This window comes from Dermacentor andersoni, chromosome 6, assembly GCF_023375885.2.
Source record: "Dermacentor andersoni chromosome 6, qqDerAnde1_hic_scaffold, whole genome shotgun sequence".
NCBI classification, from domain to species: Eukaryota; Metazoa; Arthropoda; class Arachnida; order Ixodida; family Ixodidae; genus Dermacentor; species Dermacentor andersoni.
In genome coordinates, this window is record NC_092819.1 from 164007524 (window position 1) to 164027940 (window position 20417).

Below are 20417 nucleotides of genomic sequence, written 5' to 3' on the forward strand. Positions count from 1 at the left end.
AGGTTGAGCTTCTTGAGCATTTCAGTTACGGAGTTGGTTGAACAATATTTTGACAAGATGAACCTTGCCGCTCTTCTTTGAAGTTTTTCAATTCTATCTACCAGGTTTTTTTTTAAATGGATCCCACACGATGCTCGCATGTGAGATGAACAAGAGTTAAATATGCTGCTAATTTAGTTTGTTAAGAAGCAAGTTTTAACTTTCGCCTCAAGTACCATAGCTTTTTTCCAGCTGATGAGCATATGTTGTTTATGTGTGCTTTCCAGTTGAGGTCACTCGATATGGTAATTCCAAGGTACTTAATGTGATTTTCACGGCTTATGACCTTACCATCTATCTCATAATCAAAGAAGTGTATATTTTTTATCTTGTTGGTTACCCTTATACACATAGTCTTGCTGTAGTTTATTTTCATTTGCCACTTATTGCACCAGTCACTAATATTTTTTAATGCGGACTTTAAGGCGATCTGGTCATTGCGGCTGTATACTATGGTATACATTAAGCAGTCGTCCGCAAAAAGTCAAACTTTGATAATGGAGTTAATATGGTCTGCAATGTCATTTATATAACTGAGAAAAAAGACAGGGCTGGGCCTCCTGACATTACAGGCGAAACTCCGGATTTCATGCCACACACTTCCACAAACTGTGTTCTTACTAAATATGATTGAATCCATTTTATAATGTCAACACCATGACTAAGCAGTTTATAATGAAGTTCTGGGTGTGGAATGCGGTCGAACACTTTTGAGAAATCAAGGCAAACAGCATCTAACTGACCTGTCTCATTAAGTATACTTGAAAAATTATGTATGGTTTGGTGAGTTGGGTAACCGTTGATAATATTTGGCCTAAAACCATGTTGGTTAGGAAGAAGAATGTTATTATTTTCGAAGTAATTGAACAAGCTTTTTGATATTACATGCTCCATAATCTTGCAGCATGTGGAGGTAACTGAAATGGGCCTATAATTTTTGATGCTGTGTCTGTCATCGGATTTATAGATAGGGACAACTCTAGCTGTCAGCCAGTCAAATGACAATTTGTGCTGCTCTAGGGACACCTTAAAAATGATAGAGATACTTAAATATCCATTCCGCATATCGTTTTAAAAATTCATTTGGGATATCATGAGGACCGGCTGATTTTTTTGTGTCTATGTTAAGGAGCAGTGCAAATATTCCCTCGTCAGCGAAAACAATGTCTGGCATAACCAACATACCCTCAGTGCGATTCTCGTCAAGGTTAGTGGAAGATGGCTCCGGTGGAGCGAACACAGAATGAAAATATTCATTATATTTTTCAGCAATTTGTGCACAGTCGTTAATTATATTGCCATGAATACAGACATATTGTATTTGTTCATGCGATGGGACAAGGTGACGCCAAAAACATGGTAAATCTCTCATGAAATCGGGTAACGTCTGCGTGGAAAAAGGGGGGGTGTTCCTTTGCCATCACAAGCATGTGCTTAAGGCTTTGGGAAAGCTGCGAAATCTCCATTTTGTTCCTTTCTTTATTCATACTTCTGTGTCTTATTCTTCGTTTAAGCGGTATTATATTGCGGTTAATCCAAAGATTGCACTTTTTTACTGCCTTGATTCGTTATGGCACGAACTTTTCCATACAGTAGTTAACCGTATTCCTAAATCTATTCCACAAGATGTTGATGTCAGTCGCTCCATCGAACGAGTACAGTGACATTTCAGGACAGTCTAAGATGCTAACATCGTCGGCGTTACTCTAATCTCTTATACAGATAGTTGGTCTCTTTGAATTCTTTGTTGGGAAGGCTTCCTTTACACAAAGCAAAACTAGTTTATGATCAGAAATTCAGTCTTTGACGAAAACACTACAGTCTGGTACATTGCTTGAAATGAGCACAAGACCAAGTAGGGATTTCGAGGTCTGTGTAACTCTAGTACTTTCAGGAACTATTTGCGTGAGGTCGTAACTGAAAGTGAAGTTTAACAGAGCTTCACAATGTGCAACATCTGTTGTGCCCATTGCAAGATCAGTCCAATCCATTCCCGGTAAATTGAAATCTCCTGCAATAATGACACGGGTGTTAAGAGGAACATTGTTGCACAGATAATCTTGAAGGCATTGTAAAAATGAAAGAGGAGCATCCGGAGGTCGACAGACAGCCTACAAACACTGTTCTGCACCAAATACTTTCAGTATTAGGGCAGTCATTCAAGATGATCAGCTCAATGCCTTCTTTACAAACAACTGCTACACCTCCACCATGCCTTCCGCGGTCCTTGCGGATCATGATATAACCCGGGGGGATTATTTCACAGTCTTTTATTTCGGGGCGTAGCCAAGTCTCTGTGACAACAACGACATCTGGCTTGTACTACAAAAGAAGGTGTTCAAATTCGGCGGTCTTGTTTGCCAAGCTACGAGCATTGATAATAATCAAGTTGAAATCCCTGGGTTTGCTTTCTCTTTGTCACTTTTTTTCTTCGTCCCAGATAAACGTGCCCTTGCCGATCAAAATCTTATTACGCACGCTTGTATATATATATATATATTGTAAATACAGTCTGTCTATACTTCCAACGTCCCCGTAACATATTGATGGAGGTGTGGCGGAGGTGACCTGTGGGATGGCTTTTACTGACATGACTGACATGCGCGCTGAACAACGCAATGATACCTTAAAGCCAATCATCACTGGAGTGCAATCTGGCAGCACCGACGGCACATGCTGCATGTTCGTGCTGCACGACAGCATCGTCTACCGCCGCAATATCAACCCTGATGGCCCTGAGTTGCTCCTTGTCCTTCCTCGTCATCTGTGATCCGTCGTTCTCGAACAACTTCACGAAGCACCGATGGCGGTACACCTTGGAGTTTTGCATGTATACGGCCGCGTACGACGCCAGTTCTTCTGGCTGGGTCTCTACCACTCCCTGTGTCATTATGTCGCAACTTGCGAGTTGTGTCAGTGCTGGAAGAAACCTCCCCTGCCACTGAGCACAAGCTGTCCACCGCCTACCACCCACAAACGAACGGTCTTACAGAACGTCTCAACCGAACACTCGCAGAGATGCTGTCGATGTATGCCTCCAATGATCACCGTGACTGGGATGCCATGCTGGCCTACGTGACATTCGCGTATAACTCGTCCCGACATGGCACTGCAGGATATTCACCCTGTTATTTTTTGTATGGTTGCGACCCCACATTGCCGTTTGACACCATCCTACCTCCTGTGCCACATGTTGCAACTGAGTACACTTGTGAAGCCATCAATTGCGCTCACATGGCATGTCAAGTCGCCCGTTTTCATTTATTAGCCTTGAAGCATATACAAAAAGAGCATTACGACTGGTGCCATCGCGACGTTAAGTTCGCCCCAGGTGCTTGGGTGCTCCTTTGGTCACCATGTCATCGGGTCGGCCACTCCCAGAAGCTTCTCTCTCGCTACACAGGGCCTTATGAAGTCCTACGTCAAGTTAACGACATCAATTACGAGATCTCGCCGTTACAGTTTGATCCGTCCTCAAGTCCGACGCCTGTTGACATCGTGCATATTTCGCCGCTGAAGCCATACTTCACTCGCCGTTCTTCGCATAGCATGCGCCGAGACAACACTTCAGCACCTGGGGGTCCTGTTATGGAAGGATCAAAGAAGAGAAAGGAGCAAGATACGAGACGCTGGCTGCTGCGTGTTGTTGCTGGACAGCCATCTTAACCACATTGACTCTGCTTGTATATATATTGTAAATACAGTCTTTCTATACTCCCAACATCCCTGCAGCAATATCTTCGCATTGGTGGTACGAATTAAGCGAAACCAGCCGCGCTTTCATGTGCACTCTGCCTCCGCAGCTGATAGCAGCACCCGCACTGGGACAACACTATCATGAAAAGCGCCGGCAGTGGGGAGCAAATGCTTCGTCTGCCTCTTGCTCCAATGGGTCACCGAAAGTCGAGATTACGCAACTTTCAATACTTAACATGCGGGAAGAAACTTACGTGATGCCGCGCTGTCTCGGCACGCCCACTCTTTGCACACGTGGCAGATTACCTCTAAAGCAAGATGTGCCGCTACCTATGCGATCAGCCACGTTTACAGCCATGCACAGCCACGGCCGAGAGGCGCCAACTCCCTCCCCACCCCTCTCGTGCGCTTAATCACATTACCGCAAGCTCGCTGCTCTCCAACTCTTTCCCTTTGCACGAACGGGAAGGCAGCACTCGTGAAGCCACCATCTTTCTTGTCTCAGCCTCACACACTTTCACTTGCACCTAAAGCACAATGTGCGCAGGGCATGATAGGATCTTATCGTAACTTGGACTTTATACGGAACATGATGTGGCTCCGCTTTGGCGGTCACTCTGCAAGCAGCCACTTGTAATTCAGTCTTTTGACTATCTACGTCCACAGAAGTTTCCATTTATTGACTCAGCATTCCTTTGCGGCGGAAGTGAAATTTCATTATATTGAAATTGCATTCAAGCACACTACGTTATATTGAAGTTCTAAATACATGGTGTTCTATGGACAAGAAGTTATGAAAAGTTATATACTTTGGTACATCTACAATTTCGTTATATTGAAGTTTGTTATATCATGGTTTAACTGTACCTATTCCAAAAAGTGGCTCAACAAGCACTTACTGTCCCATTACCCTCACCAGTATGTGTTCAAAAATAATGGAGCATGTTATTCACTCCCACATTGTCAAATTTTCAACATCTGTCGATTTCTTTACTCCTACTTCCAGCAAGGTCATTCCTTCCGAAACTCATTTAGCTTTCTTTATCAACGATGTCAGTTCTAGTTTAGATAATAACATTCCAGTAGTTGCCATATTTCTCGATTATGAAAAGGTCTTTGATAAAGTACCTCGTCATTGACTCTTGCTAAAATTATCACATGTAAACTTACACCCCTTAGTGCTTGAATGGATAAGAGAGTTCCTCACCAGTCGCCAACAGTTTGTTTCCACCAATGAGGTCAACTCCACCTTGTCTACTGTCGACTCCGGTGTCCCACAGGCAACAGTACTCGACCTGCTACTTTTTAAAATTTACAGCTATCATCTCCCTGCATGCATCTCTTCAAACATTCGTCTATTTGCAGATGATTGTGTCATTTACTGTTTTATCACTAATCCCACCGATAAGCTAATGCTTCAGCGCGACTTAGCAAACGTTGACCAGGGTGTCCACCAACCGGGAAAACCGGGAATTATCAGGGATATTGAGTAGTCTGGAAAAACTCAGGGAAACTCAGGGAATCTGTGCTTCTATCAGGGAAATTTAGCTGTAAATTTATTGAAAGGGAACGAAAGTTGCGGTAATGCTAGCTCGAAACAGACAGGAATCGTAACGAATTGTCTTTGACGCCCTGTCGTCGGCTGGAGGAGTTGCCACTGTACAGTGAACGGCCGACTTTCCGGATGCCCGATAATTCGGACGGCTTCACGGCACCACCACGTACTCCATAGAGTCAACACATCAGAATGTCTGAAATTTCAGACGGAAAAACCCATCGCCGTTCGATTTTCCGGACATTCTGCCGTGACCGCAGGTTCAGACGGCATTAATCAAAGCCACCGCTGCCGTTTTGATTACCTCGCCGCCTCGAACCGGCGCTCTCGCACGCAGTTCCGCTGGCAGCCATAGCCACCAATGCGGCAACGCTAGACCTAGACACTTCGGCGTTCACTTTCAAGCTTCTTGCCTTTGCGTGCCGTGTTTTTCATTGAAAGAATTCGGCGCTGTCAGCAATGGCGCCGACTCCGCCTTTGTGGTCCTTGCGATTGGCTTCAAAGCTCGGAAAGCACGGTGCCTTGGATAATGCCAGTTCCCGAAAGTCAGCTTCGCCTCTGCACAGAAATGTTACTTGGTGAAGCATACGTAGAAGTATTACGGTGAAGCATAACAAGCGTAGGAAGGGGCAATTGCCGCGGAACACGGTATGTATTCCTTCATTATACACACGTGCACCCGGTACTTCCTGTCACAGTATGAGCACCGATATGCCTAATGCGTGTGCCGACAGGCCTTCAGAGCTTTTTTCGAATGTGCCTGTGGCGGTTTGAGCCCTTAAGGACAGTAAAAGACATGCATTCATATTTTTAACTGGCCCATTTTTAGGACGTTTTCGCGGTCCCTAGGCCTTGCATAATGCTGGTTCCCGAAAGTTAGCTTCGCCTTTGTACAGAAATGTTACTTGGTGAAGCATACGCAAAAGTATTGCGGTGAAGCATAACAATAAGAAGGGGCAATTTCCACGGAAAACAGTATGTATTCCTTAATTATACACGCGTGCACCCGTTACCTCCTGTCACAGTACGAGTACCGATATGTCTAATGCGTGTATCGACAGGCCTTCAGAGCTTTTTCGAATGGGCCTGTGGCGGTTGAGCCCTTAAGGACAGTAAAAGACATGCATTCATTTTTCATTGTGAGAGAGTTCAGGCCTGATACCACTGAGCTTGCTGTCAGTTGATAGAAATAGCTCATATTTGAAAACATTTGTTTCTGCACGCATCTCCTTTTTATTCGTATTTGAGAATGTCCGACTCGATTTGCAATTGTTTTTCGAAGACATTTTGCTTGCTCTGCATTTTACTAACCCCTCAGTTCCATTCTCTTTTTGAATAAAATAGACACTACTTCTTAGTATTCAAACTGGACTAAGTCGTCTTTTTTAAAAAAATTTTTCACATGCTTAAAAGAGTGACAGCATCGAACGACATGGTTTCAGCCCACTAAAACATAGTTCTGCGTCACTCAGGGAATTTTGCAAAGGCACTCAGGGAAAACCTGGAAAACTCGAGGAATTTGGAAATGTCAGCTTGGTAGACACCCTGGTTGACATTTGGTGTCAAACATGGCTCATGGTGCTTAATGTTCAAAAAACTTCCATAATCTTTTTTTATAGACGACAGGAATGTGAAATACATATGTACATGCTTAATGGCAAGGTCATTTCTTCAGTAGATTCCCTCAGATATTTAGGACTTGACATCACCCGCGACCTCACGTGGTCATCACACGTCACTGACATCACAAACAAAGCTAACCACACTCTTGCCTATCTATGATGCAATATCACACTTTTCTCACTATCTGTTAAATTATTAGCCTATCAATCTCTTGTAAGACCTACGTTAGAATATGCGTGCACGATCACAGACCCTCATAAACACAACCTTAGCAAGGCCCTGGAGTTGCTACAAAATTGTGCAGCCAGATTCATCTTTTCTGACTACTCATCTCATACAAGTGTCACTCAGTTAAAATGAAAGGATAATCTTCCCAAATCAGATAGACACAGCAAAACATTCATGCTGTACCATTATCATAAGCTCTACCATACCCTCCCTCCTGACAAAACCCTTATCAAACAAGCATAAATCACCATAAAGCAGTTTACACCACACACTCCTACAATTGCTTATCTTCATTCCTTCTTCTCGCAAACAGCCATCGATGCAGTAATCTTTCAGTCAGCGTCATTGTTCGTGATTATCCTGCGCGTTTTAGGTCTGCCATTGAATGGCATTCCTCATTACGTCATCTACTTGTATTGTCTGTAGCATTCCTTTTAACATATTTCTGTCGATGTCTTAATATGTTTATCGAGATGTCCGCCTGTTTTTGCTTGCCGTGTTTCATACCTAGAAAACTGTCACTGTCATTTTTTGTATGCATTACGTTCAACACTTGTAGATTGTAATATTTGATAAGTTTTTCGTGTTTTTCTTTTTGTGTTTTTTTATTTCTTAACCTGTGTATGTGCCAAACTTTTTCATTTTTACGTTTTTCTTCATTGCTGTTTTCCTTTTAACTGATTTCAGTACTTACTGCAGTAGTATTGTGTTTCTGCTAATTTGTATGCTCGCCCACCCCTAATGTAAAATTCCTCCAGCAGGGGTACTTGAGGTATTGTAGATAAATAAAATAAATTTTAAACATTTTTCTTGTTTCCAGTTAACGCGTCGTGAAAAGTGGCGCCACCTTGTGCAAATGAACCGAGTCATGGTGAATGTAGTGGTGCATTGATGCATTGCCTCCAAGATTGCCATCGCGTCCAGTAATCAATGTCTTCAGTGTCCATATGCACATTTAAGAAAAGACTACGCATATCGAAAATTTTTGTTTTAAGGACTTCTGCATGTTTAGACACTTCGAATAAGGTTTTCCATTGTGCTACAAAATGGAAGGTCCTTGAAAAATGAGAGACAGTCCCTTTAACATGAAGATGGTTTTAGACCTAAGTAAGATTTCTTACTTGTTACACTAGCCATACGTTGATAGTTACAAAGTGTAAACCAGGCAGAATCCTTCTGGACCATTTGTAATCAGTTAATGAAGAATTAAAGGCATGGATCCCAGATTGTCAACATGTATTCAAATGATGAATGAACAAAGGGACTGTTAAAAAGCAGCTCGAGGTCAATAGGAGTGCCATTTGTTGGGGGGGAGACTTCTGAATTGGGTGCACTTTCTGTGCTAAATGGTACACTGCTACCATGGGGTGTCTGCGTCAGTAGGCGTTTGGTGTGTTGCAACACTATGGTGTGTACTTGAGCACACGAGAGTTGGACTCTCCCGCGTGTAGCTGTGCGTGGTTTAGCCGTGTCAGGGGAAAGGGGGATCCTGGGGGTTGAGCTGATGCTGGGCGTTCAGACCTCTAAGGCCCCCTGGCGGAGGCAACACACCTCTTTGGCCTCTGTTTCGCATAGACGCCACCTCCAGACTTACCTACCTGGAGGAAATCAGCAGTTGCCTTTTCCTGTCCCGCTCTCCAACCTTCGGCTTTTTCTCTCACTTTCAATATTTCCTGTCTTCTTTTCTCTTCCATTTACTTCCAACATTCCTAGCAGCAACGGTTAACCTTTTGTGTCATAACCACCCTTGAAGAAAGGGGGTTATAACCAAGGGGCCCGATTTTTATTAGTCATATCATGAGAAGCCAACAAACACTGACACCAAGGACAGCATAGGGAAAATTACTTGTGCTTAATAAATGAAATAAAGAAACGATAAATTAATGGAAATTAATGTGGATGAAAAAACAACTTGCCGCAGGTGGGAACCGAACCTACAACCTTCGAATTTCGCCTGCGATGCTCTACCAATTGAGCTACCACGGCGTCGTTTCCCCATCCACTTTCTGGGGTATTTATGTGTTTGTATGTGTAGTAGTTATGTATTTATGTTATGGGTTCTGCTAGGACGCATAAATACCTAAGAAAGTGGATGGGGAAACAGCGCCGCAGTAGCTCAATTGGTAGAGCATCGCAAGCGAAATGCGAAGGTTGTGGGTTCGGTTCCCACCTGCGGCAAGTTGTTTTCTCATCCACTTTAATTTTCATTAATTAATCATTTCTTTATTTCATTTATTAAGCACAAGTAATTTCCCCTATGTTGTCCTTGGTTTCAGTGTTTGTTGGCTTCTCACGATATGACTAATAAAAATCGGGCCCCTCGGTTATAACTCTCTTCCTTCTCGTTTATTACATTACGAGAATCTCGAATCCGGCAACATCTATGCCTTCAGGTAGCATATGTGGGTTTATTGACCAGTTGCCTTCACCCAAAACGATCATGTTATCGTGATGCCTGCGGCAAAAAGGACGTTCCACGTCCGCTGCCAAGGTCTGTGAGTGGTAGCGCTGGCTAACACTCCCAGGGTTCTACTAGGACCCATAAATACCCAAGAAAATGGATGGGGAAACGGCGCCGCGGTAGCTCAATTGGTAGAGCATCGCACGTCAAATGCGAAGGTTGTGGGTTCGGTTCTCACCTGCGGCAAGTTGTTTTTTCATCCACTTTAATTGCCATCAATTTATCGTTTCTTTATTTCAGTTATTAAGCGCAAGTAATTTCTCCTATGTTGACCTTGGTGTCAGTGTTTGTTGGCTTCTCATGATATAACCACCCTTGGTTATACATATTTGGTTATAGTGGGAACGTACAGCTGGCATTTGTGGTACCTGTGTTTACAGGTCCCAAAGCGTCCCCTTGTTGGGCTCCATGGTGGGTGGCTGGTATTCCTGCTGAAACGATGTCATTTTTATGGCTTGCTCTTTCCCCATGTTACCCGATCACCCCCAGAAAAGGGGGTGCACCGAAGAAGGGTTTCAGTTTTTTGGTCTTCAGGAAGAAAACTATCCCTGCTACCACGTTCTACACAGTTTAAAACCAGAAAAGACAGTCAGAGCCATCTCTCCCTTCCTCGTTTCAAAGTGCCTAACAGAGACAATAGGAGCTGGCTAAAAAGCTATGAAATTGGCTAGTGGCAACCGTCTTCTTGAACTCCAAGATATGAAACAACATGAGAAACTGCAGAACCTAGTATCAGTTGGAGACTTTCCTATCACTGTGACCATACACAGCACTATGAACACCAGCCTTGGTGTAATTTCGGATGATGATTTGATGGAGCTCAGTGAGACTGAACTCTTAGAGGGCTGGAGTGAACAAAATGTCCTCAGTCACGTACTGTCTTAAAATGGATTACAGAATTTCTTACTAATCGATCGCAGTATGTTGTTATAAATAATCACCTATCCACACTGGTTCCAGTAACGTCAGGCGTCTCCCAGGGATCGGTTCTCGGCCCGCTCCTATTGTTAATCTATATCAACGACTTACCTGTGCATGTATCCTGTAATACACGCATGTTCGCGGATGACTGTGTTATCTACCGCAGTGTACTTAACACTTCGGATCAGGTAACCCTACAAAGTGACCTTGCTAATATTTCAGAATGGTGTACCGCTTGGTTAATGACTGTATCGTATCAGTTCAATGAGCGCAAGCTATCTTTGCGTGCTGGAACGACACGTGCCTTTCCTTGCCCTCTATTTCCACTACCCCCTTTCCGTCGCTCTGGTATAAAGTGCCCAGCGCAATAAACATAAAGGTGGACTGTTGTCTGACACGCATGCTGTTGGTTTCTTCGACCGGGACCCGGTCGATACATAGTGTCAGAAGTGGGATGCTGAAGCCCTGTATGCCTGCAACAGAAGACCAAGGACATGGAGTACATAAAGCCACCGGAACCTCTGGGCCTGGCGACCAACGGAGGAAGGACATGGAAGCTGTTCAGGCAAAAGTTTGATTTCTTTCTGGCAGCCACGGAATGCTCTGAAAAACCGAGGTCAGAGGCAGCGAAGACAGCACTTTTCTTCAGCATGGCTGGTGAGGAGGCCCTCGAAGTTTACAATAACTTCATGTTCAGCGAAGGTGAGGACAAGCAACACTATGCGACTGTCATAGGTAAACTTGAGGAATACTACGTTGAGCAACAAAACATAATTCACGAGCGTTACGTCTTCCGCTCCCGACTCCAGAACAACGCAGAACCTTTTGAACAGTTCCTTCGCACGCTGAAGTGACAAGCACAGTTCTGCAACTTCGGAACGATGATGGACGAGATGGTGCGGGACCAAATTGTATTTGGTACTAACTCCCAGAAGCTCCGAGATAAGATGCTAATGGACAAGTTGCTTACCCTGGATAAAGCTGTTGCTCTATGCAAGGCGGCGGAAACATCAGCACGTGAGAACGCGCTGTGGCAGAAGACAGACGAGGAACTTCACGTGCTTGCAGCATCGTCGAGCCGAAGCGCTGCACAAGGACCACGGCAAGTCTTTAAATGTTTCCGCTGCAGCCGAACACATGCAGCACGATACATCATGCTGTGAAACAAGAGAAACCGTCCGTGAGGTACAGCACGATTTTAAGACTCGGGACCAAAACGACGGTTTCAATGTGTTGGACGTCGCCATCGGTAATATTAGCAGTGACCGGGACTGGGATCATGACGGCAAATATTGAAGGCAAGGACATCAACTACAAGATCGACAAAGGATCTCAAGCAAACCTTATACCTCTGTCGCTTTTTCGAAAACTGAAAGCCGGTTTGCTGGAGACAAGTCACGCAGTTCTTCCTGTCGTATAGCGGCAGCGTCATCAAACAGCTCGGCAGATTTTCGACGCACGTTACGATTGGTGACCGTAAGATATACACTGACTCTTTCGTTGTTAAGAAAGACCACAGTGCCCTCCTTGGTCTAAAAGCCTCAGAGGACTTGGCGCTTATCAGGCGGAATGTTGATGCTGTAACAACAAGCAGCAGCTCAACGGACGTCGAGGGATTTCCGCAGCTCTTTAAGGGAACAGGCCGTGTACAGCACGAGTACAGGATCACCCTTCGCGAGGATGCTGTGCCCGTCATCCAGCCAGCCAGACGAGTGCCTTTAGTGCTTCGAGAACCTCTCCATGTGGAACTACAGCGAATGGAAGCGGAGGGCACAATTCAAAAAGTCAGGAGCCCGACAGATTGGGTAAGCCCACTGGTCATCGTGCTTAAAAAAGACAACAAGTTGCTATGCATGGACCCCAAAAAAATTAATGAATACCTTAAGAGGGAGCATTATCAGATGCCCCGCCGAGAAGACATAGAGGTGGAGCTTGCAGGCACGAAGATATTTTCTCGCCTTGACGCTAACGCCGGGTTTCATCAGATCCCTCTGGATGAGCAGTCTTCCAAAATATGCACGTTTGCAACTCCCTTTGGCCGTTATCGGTTTCTTCGACTGCCTTTTGGCATTTCATCGGCAAGCGAAGTATTTCAGAAGGCGCTCAATGAGATATTCGATGGCCTGCCAGATGTGCGTGTACATGTGGATGATGTGCTCATTTGGGGCGCTACCAGAGAAGAACACGATGACAGGCTGAGAAATGTGTTACGAGCAGCAGCAAAAGCGGGGCTGACATTTAATGCGTCAAAATGCCTGTTCGGTGTTGAGGAAGTCTTATTTCTTGGTGACATTATCAGCAACAGGGGCATACATCCTGACCCTGCTTTGGTCGAAGCTCTGCTGAAGATGCCGGCACCAAAGAACAAGCTAGTGGTACCAAGGCTCTTGGGCGTTGTCAACTACTTTGGCAAATACGTGCCGTCGCTCTCTCAGCGCACTTCCATTTTGTGTTCGTTGCTAAAAAACGATGTTGTGTTTGACTGGACGCCTAACCATGAGAGCGAGTGGTAGGCTATATGCAAAGAGCTCAGTAAATCGCCACTTCTAGCAATTTTCGAGCCCGGCAGAGAAACAAAGATAACATCAGACGCTTCTCAGTACGGTGTTGGCTCGGCACTGATGCAACGTCACGGAAGTAGCTGGAGGCCTGTGGCTTACGCTTCAAGAGCTCTGAGCGAATCGAAGCAACGCTATTCGCAAATCGAAAAGGAATCTCTGGCGCTGGTTTTCGGATGTGAAAAGTTTTATCACTTTGTATACGGTCACCCGTTCATTCTTGAGAGCAACCATCGCCCATTAATTGACATACAAAAAAAAGCCATTGCTGATATGCCGCCAAGAGTACAACGTTTCTTTCTGCTGTTGTTGAAATATAATTACACCTTGTCTTTTGTTCCCGGAAAGCAGATGGTGGTGGCAGACATGCTTTCCTGGGCACCTGCTCCTCAAAACGGCACAGCCTTGCCCACAGGTGACGTCGAAGTTCATGGAGTCACCGTAGTATTGGCACTCGTAAGTGAAAGAACCGCTTCAAAGCTTGCAAGTGAGACTGAGCGTGACCTATATCTCAACCAGGTACTACAAAAGCTTGAGCAGGGGTGTGCTGTGGAAGGTCCGCTAAAGCCTGTTGTTTCTGAGCTCTCTGTAGTAAAGGGAATCCTTTTGAAAGGAACGAAGGTGGTAGTGCCAAGCAGCATGCGCTTGGAAATATTAAAGCGCATTCATGCAGGGCATCTCGGCATTGGAAAATGCAAAGCAAGAGCAAGACAGTTAGTATACTGGCCAAACCTCAATGCTGACATTGACATGCTAATCCACAAATGTCCAGTGTGCCAGACTTATGCGTATAAGCAGCAGTCAGAACCACTCATCTTGCGCCCAACACCCACACAAGCCTGGTACCGTGTTGGTGTTGATTTGTTTCAGTACGGCGGCCAACATTACCTATGCGCCTATGACTCAATGTTGAACTTCCCTGACGTGGAACTATTGCCTAATACCACAGCCAGTTCTGTGATACAAAAATTGAGGGCCATATTTTCTCGTTATGCATACCGACCGAAGTTTGCACAGATAATGGCCCACAGTTTGCCAGCCATGAATTTGCACTATTTGCTCAGCAGTACGATTTCAAACATGTCACATCCAGCCCAGAGTACCCTCAGTCAAACGGTCTTGCCGAGAAAGGTGTACAGATAATAAAGCGCATTCTAAAAAAGACAAAGGATGCGAATGAAAACTTTTGGCTTGGCGTCCTGAATTACAGAGCAAGTCCACTGGAGGATGGCTGCTCACCAGGGGAGCTGCTGCAAGGAAGATGTCTGCGCACGCCCATACCGGACTTCAGACCCCTTGCTGCCATGCGAGTCAGAAAGCACAAGCAGGGCAAGCACAACAGGCGCGTACTTCCTGACCTCAAGAGCCACGACGTCGTTCGCATAAAGGGGACAGCGTGGGCACGAAAAGCCAAAGTGCTTGGATCAGTCGGACCACGTTCCTTCTATGTGGAAACGCAGGACCGTAACACCTTACGCCGTAATCGGCAGCACCTCTCGGCAACGAGCGAACCTTTTGAGGACACTACAGACGAAGAGTATTGCCATGAAGGACAGGTTCCGGCCTCTCTAGAATCGCACATCCGACTCAAGTGTACCAGTGGCAAGTTGTCCGCAGCCACCTTCGCAACAAGTTAGTTGTCTGCAGCCACCTTCGCAGCAAGTTAGGTGTCCACAGCCACCTTCGCAACAAGTTCTGCCACAACGCAGGTCGCTGCGTCACACCCGTCCTCCTGAACGTCTGGGATACGATCAAAACTTCCAGCAGACAAACCAACGGCGTTGAAGTGGAAGATGTATCGTATCAGTTCAACGAGCGCAAGCTATCTTTGCGTGCTGGAACGACACGTGCCTTTTCTTGCCCTCTATTTCCACTACCCCCTTTCCCTCCCTCTGGTATAGAATGCCTAGTGCAATAAACATAAAGGTGGACTGTTGTCTTGACATGCATGCTGTTGGTTTCTTCGACCGGGACCCGGTCGATACAATGACACTAAACGTTAACAAATGCAAAAGCATGTCGTTTACCCGCAGCCATAATTCTCGGACGTTTGCGTACACAATTAATAATTTGGCACTAGAATCAACTGACACTTATAAATACCTCGGTGTCACTGTGTCAGACGACCTCAACTGGCGTACACATGTGCATCATTTCAGCTTCTAACAAAACTTTAGGTTTCTTAAATTGTCATTTGTGGAAAGCCCCAAATTACGTAAAATTACTTGCCTACACATCACTTGTACGACCGAAACTAGAATACACCTCAGCAGTCTGGAATCCTCATCACGCAAATCTCATCGACGCTCTTGAAGCTGTACAAAACTGCGCCGCTCGATTTATTCATCCGTCATACTGATGTGACATCAGCGTCACGTCACTGAACTTACTATCTGGGCTTCCAGACCTCGTTTTACGTGGGCGCATCGCTTCCCTCTGTCTTTACCACAACTTCTTTTACAGTCCTACCCTTCATCAAGCACCCTATATCACGCCTGCAGCGCACACATTATACTGGACCAGCCACTCGCAGCAGGTTTCATGACGACGTTCACAAACATCAACATTTTTAGCCTTGTTCTTTCTTCGCATGGCGGCAGACTGGAATGGCGTACCCCTGCCATTGTCAACGTAATCTGCCCATCCGTATTTTTACAACAGGTCACTGCCATCTCCAACTATGTTGTACTTGATTTTTTCTTATATATGTTGTTTGTATTTACACGCGCGTATGTATGTGTACATATGTAGGCGTTAATATGTGTGTATGCATGTGTTAATATACTTGAATATGTATACTGTGTATGTATATATATATGCATGCTTATGTTACCTGAATGATTGCAAGTTCGAATCTTGTACCCACCCCTTATGTAATACTCCTGAAATCGGGGGTCTTTAAGGAAAATAAACTGAACTGAACTGAAGAATTAACCCTTTACTGCATAATTTTTTGTTTCCTCAAAATATAATTCATGGGGTTGTAGGAAAGCGTAACAGTAGCTGTACTCCCATCGAAACTAACTTGAGTAAATTTCTGTGGTTTGAATTTGCAGAAAAAGGGTATGTTGCGTATTTGCAACAACATGCAACTAAAGAAGAACTTGCAGGTGAAAGATAGACTTAGTGCGATTAATACTCGGATGTTTATTGGCACGTGACATCACTGGCGCACCTATGATTTAGTGTGTAACAAAAAGAAGCAATTGTACTTGCTTGTGCAGCACAGGTGGTTCCCACACTTCGTGTAGTGTGTCATGCAGGTTCCCGTGCAGCAAGGAAACAATGCAGTGTTTTCGCGTTATTGTCAAAATTTAGAACATAGAAGCACAGACGTAAGAGTTCATGCTTATATTGCGCTCAGTTTTACAAACACAATATTAAGGAAGGACAGGACATGGACGGACGTAGCGCAATAGCTCCCGTGCAGCTCCAGTGCTTTCCGACTTATTTTTAGTGTGGGAGACAGGAAACTTGCCGCCTTGTTTGAAAAAACTAACATAACTACCTGTTTCAGATATGTTGACGATTATTTGGTGTGCATGAAAGAAAACCAAACCGATCCATTTAGCATAGAAACTGTCATCAGCACGTTCCAAAAAGCGCATGAAGGTTTAGAGTTCACGTACGAGACTCCTACCGAAGGTCGATTGCAGTACCTTGGCATAAACATTAGGCTCAGAGGCTCCCACATCTGCTGGTGCTACAAAACTAGAGGAGAAAAAGAAATCCTGAGGTATGACTCTTGCCATTCTAAAATAATAAAAAGAGGCATCGCCAAGGCTTGTATCAGTCAAGCAATTGAAAAATCATGCCGCCATGGTGTGAGGGAGAGCATCGATTTGCAAGTAAACAGCTTAAGAAACAGTGGGTACCCAAACAGCATGGTGGTGCAAATCTGTGAAAACTTGTTGCCCGAAATCAGAGCCAACAGGAAAAGGCAGAAAACACAGGAAAAAGAAAAATTGAAAAAACGCGTGGTGTTGCCTTACATCCATGGCTTGTCACATAGGATAAAAAAGACAGCCCAATGCCATGATGTTCAAGTTCTGTTCTCCGCCCCGTAAAAACTAAAAGGCATGTGCAAGAGGGTGAACGCAGGATCCAAAGAGGCCAACCCCAGTGCTACGGTCTGTCAGACTAAGCACATGAAAAAGTACGTGGAATGTGCTACTTTAGTTGTTTACCAAATCCCACTAGATTGTGGGAAAGTATACATTGGGCAAACTGGACGTTGTTTAAATGATAGGTTACGGGAGCACAAATACACGTGCCAGCTTGTGACAGCACCTATCAACTTGGCCGCACATTGCAAACAATGCAAATGCTCTCCGCTACTAGAAAGCACCACAGTCATTGGAACATCAAAAACAAAAACGGAGCGAGAAATATGGGAGGCACTTGTGATAGCTAAAGAAAAAGAGATGTGCGTAAGCACTCCGTCCATCGCGCTTACCAAAGCTGAGGTAGAGTTTGCCAGGACGAACGGGTGCATGTGAATGATGTATGCCTGACCCGAACTATGATCACATGTCATCACCTTGTCATATATATTTATATGTACCCCCCCCCCCCTCCCCGCACCATATCTCCTTGTATATAAGCGCATTCTTTAGCAGTATTAAACAGTTGGTATTGCGCTACGTCCGTCCACGTCCTGTCCTTCCTTAATATCGTGTTTGTAAAACTGAGTGCAATATAACCATGAGCGTTCACCAGCTAGCCCCTTTCATTGCTTCACAGACGTAAGGCTGTGCCCGCGACGACGCGACACAGCAGCGTGCGGATGCACTGCATTCTTTTTTAAAAAAAAAAAGGAAATTCAACTAAAAAACATCTTGCACACATGTTGAATCGAAACGGACTTACACTTATGGTTGTCGTCACTCCACAAAAGGTCACTGCCTTCACTATCAGGAGGAATCGCTCGGCCACAAAAGCATTTGGAAGCCATTTCACTTTTCCGAAGAAAATAAACCATGTACACGTTGTTGCATTTGTGCAACATAGCAACGTTCCATCGCCAGGAACAAACTATTCCGAGATAACAAATTTTTTTTTAATCTACAATGTCAGGAGGATGTGGAGCTTAATGTAAGAATTTTTTTTGCGCTTTGTCTTATGGAGAAATACATCTACAATTGGCAAAACTTACCTGTATCACTGCTTGCGGGCGCACGCAGCCTCCACCACGTTTGTTTTGGTAGAAGATGCGAAGGATGAGTGCAAATGGCAGCACAAGGCAGTGCATTTTTTAGACAAACGTTGCAGAAATGCAACAATGTGTGCAGGCAGCTCCAAACGGACTTTGCTTCTGTTTTAACGCCGTTCATCGGAATTTTGTGTAAATGCAACAAGGTGCAGTAAAGGGTTAAGATGAAGCATGAAGGAAAACAAATTCTGACCAACCATCTCATTCTAACGTTTGGCTCAAGTGTACTGCAGGAAACTATCGAGGCAGGCTACGTAAAGATCAGAGTCAGACTGTGTATCCCCAATTCCCTGCGATGTTTTAAATGCCAGAGGTTTGGCCATAGCTCATAGAGCTGTCGAGGTCGAGTGACTTACGGCAAATGCAGTGCTTCTGAACACACATCTGACTTGTGCAAGAATACTCCACATTGTGTAAACTGTGACGGGGAGCACACTGCATACTTGCAGTCCTGCCCATACTGGAAAAAGAAATAGTTACAATCAAAGTGAAAGAGACTGTATAGTTCAAATAAGCACGAAAGTGGATATCGTACCTGCCAAAGAACAGCTTTGCCAAAGTGGCGCGTCGGGCAGAGACACCACAACGGCTTCTGGTGGCTGTCTGGCCCGCACGCAGTGAGCCGGTGGTGAAGCCTCCCCTCGCCCTCCCTGGTGGTTGCAGTCAGCGCTGTGCCACCGTCTCAGAAGGAGGCATCGACTTCTGGGTTGGTGGTTCCTAAGGTCTCGTCTCCTGAGGCGAGGCCTTTAAGGTGAACAAACTGCTTGAAAGAACAAGTGTCCAGCACCCCAGAAGAGGCGAAAGACACGTCTTCTAGTCAGATGGTGCGGCAAGCGCCTGTGGAGCGGCGGCTGTCTCTCAACTGCTCCAGAAAAACGGAATTGCGCATCACAGGGCCCGAAAAAGGCTCTATTAGTTAAGTTGTATTTTCAACATTACACACACAGCACACATCTGTTTTACAATATGGACACACAAATATTGCAGTGTAATGTAAGGGGACTTCTATGCAATCTGGATGATGTTAAAGAACTTCACAAACTAAAGTTCAAAAGCACTGTGTGTTCGGGAAACACACCTAAAATCCACACAGATAAACTTTCTTACACACTATGCCATTTTTCGAAAAGACCGTGACGATGCACTCGCCTTGTCGGGCAGTGTGGTTATAATAATAGAGAAAAGTGTTGCCTGCAAGCAAATACAACTTCAAACGTCCCTTGAAACAGTTGCCGTCTGAGAACTGCTTTTCAATAAGCTGATGATTATTACTTGTCTTTACATCCCTTCCAGCTATCAACTTCACATAACACAATTTCAGTCCCTTTGGACGAACTTCCTGAACCTTGCATGCTATTAGGAGATCTAAATGCCCATCGTATTCTGTGGGGAAACTCACGTTGTGATTGGAGGGGTAGCCTATTAGAAAATTTTCTGTTTTCTACAAGTGCATGCCTCCTTAATAAGAAAGAGCCAACATTCTATAGCATCGCACATAAGAATTTCTCATTGATAGACATAAGTATTACAGCGTCAGGTATACTCATGCAATACCTCGAGTGGAACGTCATTAGAACCTTACCGAAGTCATCACTTTCCGGTTGTTCCAATGCTAACGAAACCAATGAATGCTGCCCGCAAGTTCCTAGATGGAAAATAGATTCAGGAGACTGGCCACAGTTTTGCGAACTTATGCAGTTGCCTTGGGATGATGTCCGTGTGCTTAGTATTGATGATGCAGTAACATACCTAACAGCATTTATTATTCATGCAGCATCAGTATGCATCCCATAAACAAAAGGCTTGTCTTCTAAATGATGCATTCCCTGGTGGAATCAGGAATGTAAGGAAGCACGTAAGAAACAAAAGAAAGCGTGGTGTCTCCTTCGTAGCTCCTCAACAGCAGAAAACCTAATCAACTTCAAACATATTGCTACGAAACAGCCGCCACAGTGTGGCTGCACTGAGGACGACGAAGACGACGTGTGTGCCGGTTTTTATACAGCGTCGCCATTTTGGCCTCCGTGAGCTTACCTGTAAATAAATTGTAAACAGTATTCGGCTTCAGCTTCACATAACATTAATTTGGTGGAGGTGGACGTTCCCCGTACCCATCATGGAGCT

At 44.8% G+C, this 20417-nt stretch overlaps 1 protein-coding gene and 1 long non-coding RNA gene across 2 annotated transcripts in view; one reads left to right on the forward strand and one right to left on the reverse strand.

The window, feature by feature from the left end:
- PolE2 (DNA polymerase epsilon subunit 2) overlaps window positions 1–20417 on the forward strand; it is a 123792-nt gene that overhangs the window by 9298 nt on the left and 94077 nt on the right. The gene's annotated exons all lie outside the window — the stretch shown is intronic.
- On the reverse strand, window positions 5601–19237 carry LOC129382711 (uncharacterized). The gene is made up of 3 exons (XR_008610758.2): window positions 18829–19237; window positions 18650–18753; window positions 5601–5848 (listed from the first exon to the last, which is right to left on the reverse strand). It is a non-coding gene; the product is annotated as an uncharacterized lncRNA (long non-coding RNA).